We start from the raw sequence: 12,072 nt of genomic DNA, 5'->3' as shown, positions 1-12,072 counted from the left end.
TCATATGCAGAATATATAAAGAACAGTTACAGGTCAGTGATAAAGGCAACTCAATTTAAAAATGGGCAAAATATCTGAATAGCTTTCCAAAGAAGATACTACAAATGGCCGATAAACTAGGAGGCTAAAATCATGAAGTCAGATAATAACACATGTTGGAGAAGATGTGGAGAAATTGGAACCCCCATACACTGCTGGTGGGAATAAATGTAAAATAGTGTAGCCACTTTGGAAAATAGTTTGACAGTCTTCAAAAAGTTAAATACTGCATTACTTGACCCAGCAAATCCACTCCTTGCTCTATTGCTTGGAAAAATGAAAACATATGCCCACACAAAAACTTTTACATGAATGTTTATAGCATCATTATTCATAATAGCCAAGAGTGGAAACAACTCAAGTGTCCATCAACTGATGACTGTATAAATAAAATGCAGCATATCTATACAATGGACTGTTATTTGGCAACAAAAAGAAATGAGCTATTGGGGCGCCTGGATGACTCAGTAGGTTGAGTGTCCGACTTTGGCTGAGGTCATGATCTCACGGCTTGCAAGTTCAAGCCCCATGTTGGGCTCTGTGCTGACACTCAGAGCGTGGAGCCTGCTTCAGATTCTGTGACTGCTTCTCTCTCTGCCCCTCCCCCGATTGCACTCTGTCTCTCTCTCTAAAAAATAAATAAACATTAAAAAAAAACTAAAAAAAAAAAAAAAAGAAATGAACTACTGATACATGGTATAACATGGAGGAAGCTTGAAAATATTATGTTAAGTGAAAGAAGCCAGTCACAAAGGACCACATATTATATAATTCTATTTATATGAAATGTCCAGAAAAAGGTGGGGGACTATAGACAGAGTCAATTAGTGATTACCTATGACTGGGAAAAATGGGGGCATTGGCAAATGATAGCTAAAAGAGTTTGTTTTTGAGATGATGAAAATGTTCTAAAATCAATTATGCAAAGATGTACAACTCTGGGAATAGAATAACCTAAAATCCCTTGAATTGTACACTTTCAATTGGTGAAATATGTAGTTTATGAATTACATTTCAATAAGACTTTTACAAAAATCATATCCTTTTTATGTTTTACAAAGATGAATATGCTAATTTAAACAGTAAATCTTTCTTAATAGCTTTGAAAAGAATACACAATAGACAGTGATGTCCTTCAGAAGGCTTGCATTCAACATACACCCCTACCAATAGCAACCAAGTTGCCTTCCCTTAGACTGCTATGAAGTTGCCATGCACCAGGATGGACATGTGGTATTTTATGGCTGGCATCAGTTCTGAGTGGCTGGTGTCTGTTCTATTCTGGTTGCTAAAATATTTGTAATTTCCCTCCTTGCTCCTCATATCCTGGCCTTTTGCATATGTTTGTAAAATTGATCAATTGAAAGTGATTAGGTTGAATTCCTTTAATTATGAGTGGGGTTGAGTCTGATTTCTTTTTTTAAGCATTGAAATTTTATTTTTATCAAAGCAATCTACACATGGTTTAAATACTTATTTGGATCATAAGAATTTAAAATGAAAATATCAGTCCCTAGCCCCATCTCAGTCAAGATCCTAATCTCAGTCCCGATCAACCATGTTATTCTTGTAACATTTTCTGATTTTAGTTCTTGATGTGATTCTCAATGTCTTTAAATTTTTTCATTACCTCTAAATAAACTATATAAACCTCTATTTCTTGATTTATCCCTTTAAGAAGTGAACTTTTCTTGACTTCCTGCCACAGTAAGGATTTAGCTCATCTCCTGTCCCATCTTGTATACAGTCGCATCACTATTTTTATCTCTGGTGGTTGTTTTTGTAACTTTGAATAATATTCTTACACATTTTTTTTTGGTTAGTTCCTAAGGTAAGGACTTGAGGCTCCTGGTATTTTCCTCTTCTGTCACTTCTCCCTTTCTGCTTCCCATGTTCTGTGGTCTGTCCTTGAAAATTCCACATCATCAAGGTTGATGTTATTTATTATTTAGACTCTGCTCTGAAATGGTTAAATCCATTGGACTGTGCCAAGGCTTTGATTCTAAAAACTGAAACTCAATAAAGTGCTTATGTTATTATGACCATGTAAATATTGTTCACTGCAGATCCAAAGAATGCTCTACATTTATATTTCTTTTTCTTGTTCCTCCTGGAGCTTCTAATTGCTTATTTATTCTGCCGTTGCTGGCTTTACTTCATCTTTAATTTTTTCCCCCCATTCTCCAAAGAATACTATCAAATGTATGAAATCTTCTTTTCCAAGACACCTCCTTCCTGGACACCTAGCTCCCCCACACTGACTGTTCTTCAAGGTTTGCTGCACAGCTGCATTCTGGAACTTCCCTCTGTCATTCTCCTGGGTTCAATTCTCTGTGTCTCAGATTCCGGTATTATTCATCCTGAGAAAAGCCATATGAGAGCTAAACTTGGTCTGAAAATATCTTTATTATTTAGTCACATTTGATTTATAATTAGATGGAATGTAGAATTTCCAGATGATAATATTAGAATATTTTTATTGCAAGCATCGGAAAGTTTGATTTTAAAAGGAAGAGTAGGAGGTTCTGGTGAAAATAACCCACAAGTCCAAAGTTAAATTATTTTCAGGTATGGTTTGATCCAGAGGTTGACAGGATTTATGGCCTCTGGCTTCTGTTCTTTTTTCTTTTTTTCTTTTTTTTTTTTAAGTTTATTTATTTTGAGAGACAGAGCACAAACAGGGGAAGGGAAGAGAGGAAAGACAGAATCCCATGCAGGCTCTGCACCATCAGCACGGAGCCTGATGTGGTGCTCAAACTCATGAACTGTGAGATCATGACCTGAGTCGAGATCAAGAGTTGGATGCTTAACCGACTGCACCACCCAGGTGCTCCTTTTTCTTTTCTTTTCCTTTCTTTTCTTTTCTTTTCTTTTCTTTTCTCTTTTCTTTTCTTTCTTTTCTTTTTTCTTTTTTCTTTCTTTCTTTCTTTCTTTCTTTCTTTCTTTCTTTCTTCTTTTTCTTTCTTTCTTTTTTAAGTAATTTCCCTTCCTCTTCCCCCTGTATTATGATCAGGGAATGTGATCTGCATTTTAAAAATATTTATTGGGATACACGGGCCTAATATATGGTTAATTTTATATAAGTTCCTTGGATTTGGGGGAAAAATATTCTTTTTTAAAAAATGTTTATTCATTTTTGACAGAGAGAGAGAAAATGAGAGAGGCAGAGAGAGGGAGACAGAAGATCTGAAGTGGGCTCTGTGCTGACAGCCAAGAGCTCAATGCAGGGCTCAAACTCACGAACCTCAAGATCATGGCCTGAGCCAAAGTCGGAAGCTTAACCAACTGAGCCGCCCAGGCACCCCTCAAAATATATTCCTTTATCATTAAAAAGAAGTTATTTTTTCAGATTCTATAAATATTCATTTTATATTATATTTTTAAAACCCAGCTTTCTTTATTTTTTCTATTATTTGTCTGGTATGTTTTTGCTCCTGTAGATCTTCTATTTGTCCAGCCTACTGTTGTACTGTGGTAGTTGTGACAGAAATCATTTTAAACTCAAAGCATTACTTTATTTATGGTGTAAAAATCTTTGAATACATATACCTGGAAGAGTCTGATGAAAAGATGCTCAAAAATATTTGTTCAAAAGATTTTAAAAAAAATTTTTTTATGTTTATTTACTTCTGAGACAGAGAGAGACAGAGCATGAGTGGGGGAGGGGCAGAGAGAGAGGGAGACACAGAATCCGAAGCAGGCTCCACGCTCTGAGTGTCAGCACAGAGCTCAACGCAGGGCTCGAACTCACAAACTGTGAGATCATGACCTGAGCCGAAGTCGGTAGCTCAACCGACTGAACCACCCAGGTGTCTCTAGTCAAAGGATTAATGAATAAAATGGACCAGGACGTCTAATCAAAGCAGTTCAAGTCTGCTTTGCTCCATAGGTACCTCCATCTATTTCTGCAATTTCCCATTTGTCATATTTTTTATTCCTGTTTGTTATGTGAGATCCATATCTAATTTTCAGTGGGAATTTCTCAGGGACAGAAATATATCATTGACCATATCTTGCCTGCTTTTTTATCCATCCAAATTCTGATTGTTCATGTACTAAGAGTACAGAAAACCTATGGAAGAATGGTTCCTAGTCACAACTAAGTGAAAGGAAATCATGGAGCGTTAGTTTTCTCGAACTCCCAGAAATGTCCGAAAGACTATCACCTAGGGGAGCCCAGTTGGGCTCCCAAACAGGCCACGATTGAGTAAAGGGGTGTCAGTGGTCTGCTCTTCTTAGAAACACCCAAGGGCCTGGCCTTGTGGGAATTTGCCTGACCTGATTTATGGAGCAAATCTAGCCTTGCCAAGAAAAGTTTCTCTTTTTCCTAAAATGAAACTTCTATATTCAGACTTACATCAGCAATTTTGTTTTTTTAAGGACACAGTCCCCTTCGATCTCTGCCAACCCCAGTGACTTAGGCATAATTTGAATCTGTCATATGGTGCTGATATACAGAAGGTTTGGTCTGGCTGCTAATACTGGCAAAAGGAGTTGAGTTTTTCCCAATAGGATGAACATTCTGCATTTAATGAAAGCAAGATTCTAAAATTGGCTTCTACCCTACAACATCTAGGTCTCGTAAAATTACACATGGCCCGGGGACCACTTAGATGATATACACAGGGGAGTTATTTTATCCAAAGAAATCTCCTTGGTGACTCCACTTGAGGACCAGGTCTAAAAGCTTCACATAAATCTTATCTGAGAGAGACCAGATAGCTAATACCTTCAGTGTGACTTAATCACAAAGATCTGATCAGGTACCAATAATTTTTAGATGGCCATATTATGGAACTTTCTCCACAGCCTGCTAAGCAGGAAATGCTATTCACTTGATAGCTCATTTTGTGTTCTTCTAGAGTGAGAAAAACGTTGTTAAGGACCTCACTTTAAGCACCTCTTCAAGATAAGCACCTCCCCACTTAAATTTGAAACGAATCAATGCCGCTGGACTTCTACACTGGGTGTCATCGGTATTTTCCATTTTTTCCCCTAACCTAAGCAAAATTAGAAAGCTTTCCCCTTCTAAATTGTAGGCAACATTAAAGGTTAGAATAGATTGAAAAAGAAAACTTCTTTTTGAAGAAAATTCCACTTCTAGGAATTTAACCTACTAATACGCTCCTTTTTTTAAGCCAAGCTATAAAGGGATCTTCAGTCAGCATTTTTTTAATCATAAAAACCTGGAAACTGTTTAAATGTCAATTAACAAAGGGATACTGAAATATGTTGTAGAATATATTGGATATATACAACATCCAACAGAACTGGATGCTATGTAGCTGCTAAATGGAATGAGTCCGGTCTGTTTGTGCTAACGTGGAAGTTCTTCAAAACATCTTATTATGTGAAAACAAACCAGATGAGGCACTCTAGGTATGATTGTATGATCCCCCTATAAAAATTTTAAAATATGTCCGTCTGTGTGTTCATGTATGTGTAAGTACAATGCCTATTTTGATGTATGAGGAAAAATGTTTTCTAGAAGAACTGTAAGAAATTGCTAATAACTGGGATGAGAATAACCAGAAAAGGAAGTATAATATTACTTTCATTGTATTACTTTCTGTACAGCTTAAATTTTTCATTATCTACGTGAATTCAGAACATTAGTGTGTTCTTTACAATTTTATGCATTAAAGAAACACTAGCAAATGTTCTTTTTCAGGGCCACATTTATGGGAATACAGTCTTGACAACAACAACTAAGGTGGTTAACTTTCGAAGTTTAATTGTTTCTTTAAAATAACTTATAAATGATAAACCCAAACACTTTTAGTCTAATAGAAATGACCTTGTACAAGAAAACTTTTGCTCTGGCATGTGAAATATACTGTGGAATCTAGTCGAATCTGCGTAGAAAAAGTTGTTTCAAAGTGTGATAAACTAGAATTAGGACTTTTTAAAAGAATATTACAGAAAAAAATTTGAAAAATACTAATGCATGGTGATTTCAGGAAAAAATACATAAAATGAATGTACATAAACCATAGACAAAATGCATTTTCTGGTGTTTCCTATGGTTGCACACATATTTTTAGAAATGCTTAAGTTTAAAGATTTTTTCAAAGGTATCATAATTTGCCACATTTTTAAAGAAATCCCACCAAATGAGGACATAGAAACAGATCCTCGATGTTTCCTTTTCATGAAGTAGTTGGTTAAGTCATTCTGCATTTCCTTCTCTCTACCTGATAATTTCAATTCTGTCGTTAAAATTACTTGAATCCAGCCCTGAACATTCAATTACTACACAGTGACACTATGTTCTCCATAACCTCACGCAGCATTACAGAGAATGCAAAGTATTCCTACTCCTCTGGGACTAGTTGATTAATTGATTGATTATAAAGTAGGATGGAAGTTCATTCTGGTGTATATCACTTCCATAAAATTAATGATCACTTCAAAAGTGGTTCTAGTCTACATTCAACAGGACCAGCGCAGTAATTTTCACTCAGCTTGAGGTTTTTCTCTGATTAAAATAGCCTTTCTGTTTTCCTTAAAGTTGAATTTCAAAGAAAACTTGCTGTGATTCTCAGTAAGAAAGAAGTGAGTCAGATTTGTTTTTATGCCTTAGGAAGAACTTTAGCACGGGATGGCGAGAGAGAGAAAGCAAGCAGGATATGCTGTGGACAGGGACATTGGGCTCCCATGAAACTCCCAATGAAACCAAGCATTCTACACCTTTTCTTGGAGTTCTAGGAGATTTAAAAGCATTCTCTTCTTAGCAGATGATGCTTCAGAAGGGTGCCAAGTCCTGCCATATTTATTCAGACTGCTTAATGTGAGTGGTCAAATTTAGGACAAAACTCCATATTATTTCCAGGGAGGATATTTTCACATTTTTTTGTAGGAGTTGACTTGCTACAAATGCATTTCAATTAAATATACCTAAATAATTTGCTGACGAGACACCTATTCAGGTCATAGTTGAGTCTCTGCACTAAGCCTCCATCCACTCCTGGCCATCTCACTGAATGTTCTTTCCATTGCTACAGTGGCGACTCATTACATTTTATGAATTTTCTGAAAGAGGTTTTCCTCTCCCTGGGTTCTTATAGGTCTCCTTGGAAACTTGCTCCTGAATTTAATCCCTGTGCTCCAGGCCAATTGAGTTTTCATTCTATTCCAGACATGTTTGAAGAACCATTCCAGACCTTAACCCTCTGGTGCCTGTTTTGGTTCTGATAAAACTTAATAGTACTTCAGTTTGAACCAACTCTTGCCCTGCTTCTATTTCCATCTGCTACAAGATGTTGTGAATCTACATCTGAAGTGGAAATTTGTCTGGCTCGCCTGAGCTTCTTTAAAAGCCCTGGAAGTTAGTGTGTTTATTGTCTTTTGACTTTGAGGTCTCCAGGCTTGCTTACCTCCCATGACCTTGTGTCCCTGTGTATCCTTGGATGTAAACAGTTTCACAGCAGCAAAACTGCAGCTCTCAGTGACCTTGGCAGCAGGGCAGTGAGTAATGGTTTTCAGAGAGAAATCTCTTTCTGAAGACATTTTGCTCCACATCTCCTGGCCCCAAAAGAGCTGTTGTTAGCAACAGTCAGACATGTCATCTCATCTCCACATGATCTTATTTTCACACGAGTATCTTTAAAAAAGCAAATCGAAAGATATTTGCATTCATCTTTCAATTGTCTTATATTCTTTGTTTACATGAAATATAAAGACTCCCATTTTCCCACATTTTGGGGGTATGTTTCCACATTTAGCCTTCTTTCAGAAGATAGTTCTACCTTCTTCCTCAACTAACCTACATCTCTCTGTTTTCCCAAATGCCAACATCACCATCCCAAACCCTTAGGAAAGAAGCACAAGCTGGTTTCTGCCTTCAGGCAGCACTGCATGGACAGGAAAAGTCTGCTGGTTTCCATCCTTTGTCCACCTGCCCTCTGACACTACCCCCATAGCTGCATGGCACACTATATTGGAGCAGAGACCCAGCTCAGATTCTAGAAGACAAAAGAGCTGGACTCAGGGTCAGGGTGAGATCTGGAGGACACTAGTACCTTGAGTATAATGGCCCCTTTACAGAGGGATGCATTTACATCATCTGAATGTGACTTCCTGGGGTGCCTCTTTGCCCAGAAGCAAACCTGGGTTAAGGGAGAAGTCCAGAGTGAAGCAAGTAATGCTTCTCTGCTGTTCCATTGGTTTACCCAGTGTAGGGGACCAGACATTGTTTGCTAATCTCTTAAAGACCAGGAATTGCAAACCTGTTGCTTGCAGATCAATAGCAGTCCTGTTTTGCTATAACTGCTTTTTTAAAAAAAATCATTTGAATTTGAATTCCTTCTCTAGTTTGCCTTAGCCCAGCTGCTCCTGCTCAGCCCCCCTAGGTCTTCTGAGTTTCCAACCTCTGAGACTCAGCAAGCACACATTGAGGACCTCCTGATCTCCTAGCCTATGTTAAGGCACTATGGAGATGCCTTGGACAGATACAAGCTCTTCCTCAGATCCTTTGAGACTGAGGATCTCAAAAAGAAAAAGCATGAGATACGTAAGTGTAAAAATGAAGGGAGTTCACACAAAGGGATTAATGTTGGCCAATGGAGCTGGGGGAGACACCTTTGTCTTTGTTTATGAAGACAAGATTATTGAAGGGTGGGGAGGGTTTGTGAAGACAGAAGAGCAATCAGATTTCTGAGCCAAGATGTGAATCTATGGGTAAGCCCTTGGGGGCAGGAGGAGGACAGCCTGGTCCCAGTTTTAGGTTTGTGTGAGGAGCAGTGGGAAGTTGTGTCAAATTCCAAGAGTTGCAGATTACTATCACATTGACAGAGGCTTTTATTCCCCATCTCCTTTAATGCTCTTGCATTCAATAGTTGGATGGTATGATTTTGCGTCACTGCACGGCCCCAGGGGCCCTTCCTCCGGGCCACATCAACAAAAGCAGGCCTGTGAATTCACTTTTCTGTGATGTTCTCCCATTAGAATCCTCTTGATTTTCACACATAGGAATGAAACAGTTTTCCACAGCCATGCCACAGATCATCAGGTACATGAGAGACTTTATTCTAGAGCCTGAGCCAGATACTGAACCTGCCCAAGACCAAGTCTGATAACAGAGACCACGTAAGTGTCAAACGAGTAACTAGAATGATCAAGTTAGGTTTACTTTATTATTATCATATATCATGCACTGAATTTCTAAGACAGGACAGTTAATTTTTATAATCAATCATTGCACTAAACCAATGTGTTAATAATCACATTTGTTTCAGGTGTCATTACTTTACAGGTTAATTATTGGGACAGTTAACCAGCAATAACGTGAGCTATCATTCACTTTGTCAGCCCCTAGGCTAATTTGACTATTCACAATTATGAGATTCTTTTGAAAAATATTGATAGCCTCTGGCCATTAAAGGTCTATGTCCCCTCCCCAGACAACCTCACCAACAAGACATATGTTTAAATGAAAACAAGCCTCAGACCAAATCCTGCCACCTACACTCAAACGTGTACTAGCAGGTACCCACAGAAAACCATTCAACTTTTTGTCCCCATTCTCTTGTCTTTTTAGGAACGCTGACAAACCCCTTGCAGGAAATATTCAGTTTGATGTGGTCACGATGAAATTTTGACATCAGGATTAGGTGACAGAGGTGACAGACTGCCTGCCCTCCATTAGTTGGGGACTACAGTGCAGAATTCTATCCCTAGGGCATCATTCCAAAGGTGTTGACTGCTGGATCTGCCAGATCAAAAGAGGAGGTGCCCCTGGAAATCTTCTTAGCCAACCACAGGCTTTCACACCACTCATTTCTCTGGAACAAACTTACTTCTAATACTCCCTCTGGTAACAAATATACCCTTTGAGGCAGATGGAGATAGGCTTATTTGAAGCCCTTGCTTTTGTTTCTTCTGGAGCCTAAACCTCATAAGAGTTCTTTATATGTTAACCAACAACTGTTGACTAATCATCCTAAAGCATAGATGAAAGCAAAGTATAATCATAGATATTATCTGGTTTGCCTGTATCTGGTTTGGCCCTTCCCTTTAATCTCCAACAGCAGTCTTAAAGCTACCTCCAGCAAAAGTATAACCTAAGCCAAAGAGCATACTTGCTACATACATCCAAGTCCTCTGGCATCTCCCAACCCCTCTGTTGTCCTCATGAGATCACCACCATTGAACTTCTCCTCTAGAGGAATGAAAGAGCCACTCCTGCTGTAACCCAAATCTAAATGATTGATTTCACAGAGACCTGGAGACAGCTACTAGGATTCACATAGAGTAGATGCTGTGATACATTGCTCAGATGCTTCTTCAGTAATGAAGGACTTGTTCCCTGAGCTGGTAGTAGTTCTGCTAGAGGCAGGACAAACTTCTCAGACCTTCTGTGAATTGCCCAAGCTAAAGACAGCTACTCTGTACAAGGTTAATCCCTAATGTTGCAAGTTCTTGGGACAATGAGCATCCAGACTGATCGATACTGGGATATAAAAGTCTGGTTTCCTTGCCTTGATACCTCTGGTCCATCCCAGCTCCAGAACTCCCAGCCTCTCCCCCTGCCCAATCCTGCTTCCTTCCCTTTGCCTACGTCCTACACACTAATCTCCATCTCAGACTCTTGTTGTTTTGGAATGATTTACTATAAAATCATAGGGGTTTGCAGGGGTGCCCATGTGTTCTTGCAGAATGTATAGCATATTCATACCAGAAAAGGAGCTATAAGCATCCTGAAATGGGAGGACAGAAAGCATAGTGCCAAACAGGACTGGATCCTCTTGGTTCCGTGCCATCTGTACTGTCTATTCTGGTGGTGCCTGCATTCTGCTTCAGGACCCTGTTTCTACATTTTGTTCATTTATTTCATTGTTCAAAAGATGATCTTGAGGCACCCTGTCTTAAATTCCATTTTAGTTTGTATTGAAGTTACATAGGCACTTGGTTAAAAGAGTCAAATAATTCTACAAAGTTTATTTGACAGAGGCTGCTGGTTGAGCCCTGACATTAGTTCCTGTCTTTTTCCATGTTTTAGTGGAGCACATAGCCAACAGCTAGTTACTGCATTTCCCAGGCTCCCTTGCAGCTCAGTGAGGCCATATGCCCACAGTCTGGCCAATAGATCTGTGCTACTTCTGGGGAGTGTTTCTGTCAAAGTATGCACATGTGTTTCCCTGACCTACTGCCCTCTTCTCCCCCCCACCCCCCACTTCCCCCCACCCCCGCCCTGGCTGGAATGACAAGAACCAGAATTGCTGCTGTGGTCCCAGACATGGAAGCCACATTGAGGGTCATAACATCAACCTTCCACCCCCAAATGCTTCTCTCTGGACAATATCAAACAAGAAAGGATATACCTATGTCATTTGAGCATTTGTATTTTGAAGTGTTTGTTGTTGTTGTTGTTGTTAAAGCAGCATAACCTGTCTTTTCATCTACATATCTTTGTTTTAAATCCTCTTTTCTTTTTCCCAGAACCAACCATAATATGTTTAAGTAACATACTTCTATCTGATATTTCATATAGACATTCTCTATTGAGTTTCCAATTTGGAATTTGAATATTCCACTCTCTTTCTCCTTCTCTCCCACCCTCTCCATACTGCTGCACACCTGCTAACCATCCCTTCCAAACCTCCAAAAATAGTTATGTTGTAAGTTTAAATAGATAAATATTTAGTGTTTATATAATTAGGACAAATGGAAATAGTATATAAAACTGATCTCTGCAGTATAGTATGGATGCTTTTCCTTTCTTGAATAAAATTTTGTTTGTCCCAGAGGTGATATTGAGCTATCTATTTTTTTCATTTTCTTAGCTTCCCATTGACTTATCATTAATTCAAAAGTTGTATGATGTCCTCTGAATATGTTCAAATGCACTTGGGATGCAATCAGTTTTATCTGTTTGAAGAAATATTCCCAGAGCTTTCTGACTGGCTCCATCTGGACTAGCTGTTCACTAAGCCTGAGGTTTGTGCTTGACCAGCCATCTTTGACTGGACATCAGTATCAGTTCTACAACTTTGGAGTGCTCTGCAAGTCTTAATCCCTTCTATTGGCTACCAG

The sequence above is a fragment of the Prionailurus viverrinus genome, chromosome D4 (assembly GCF_022837055.1).
Source record: "Prionailurus viverrinus isolate Anna chromosome D4, UM_Priviv_1.0, whole genome shotgun sequence".
NCBI lineage: Eukaryota > Metazoa > Chordata > Mammalia > Carnivora > Felidae > Prionailurus > Prionailurus viverrinus.
Note: the sequence above shows the minus strand (reverse complement) of the source record.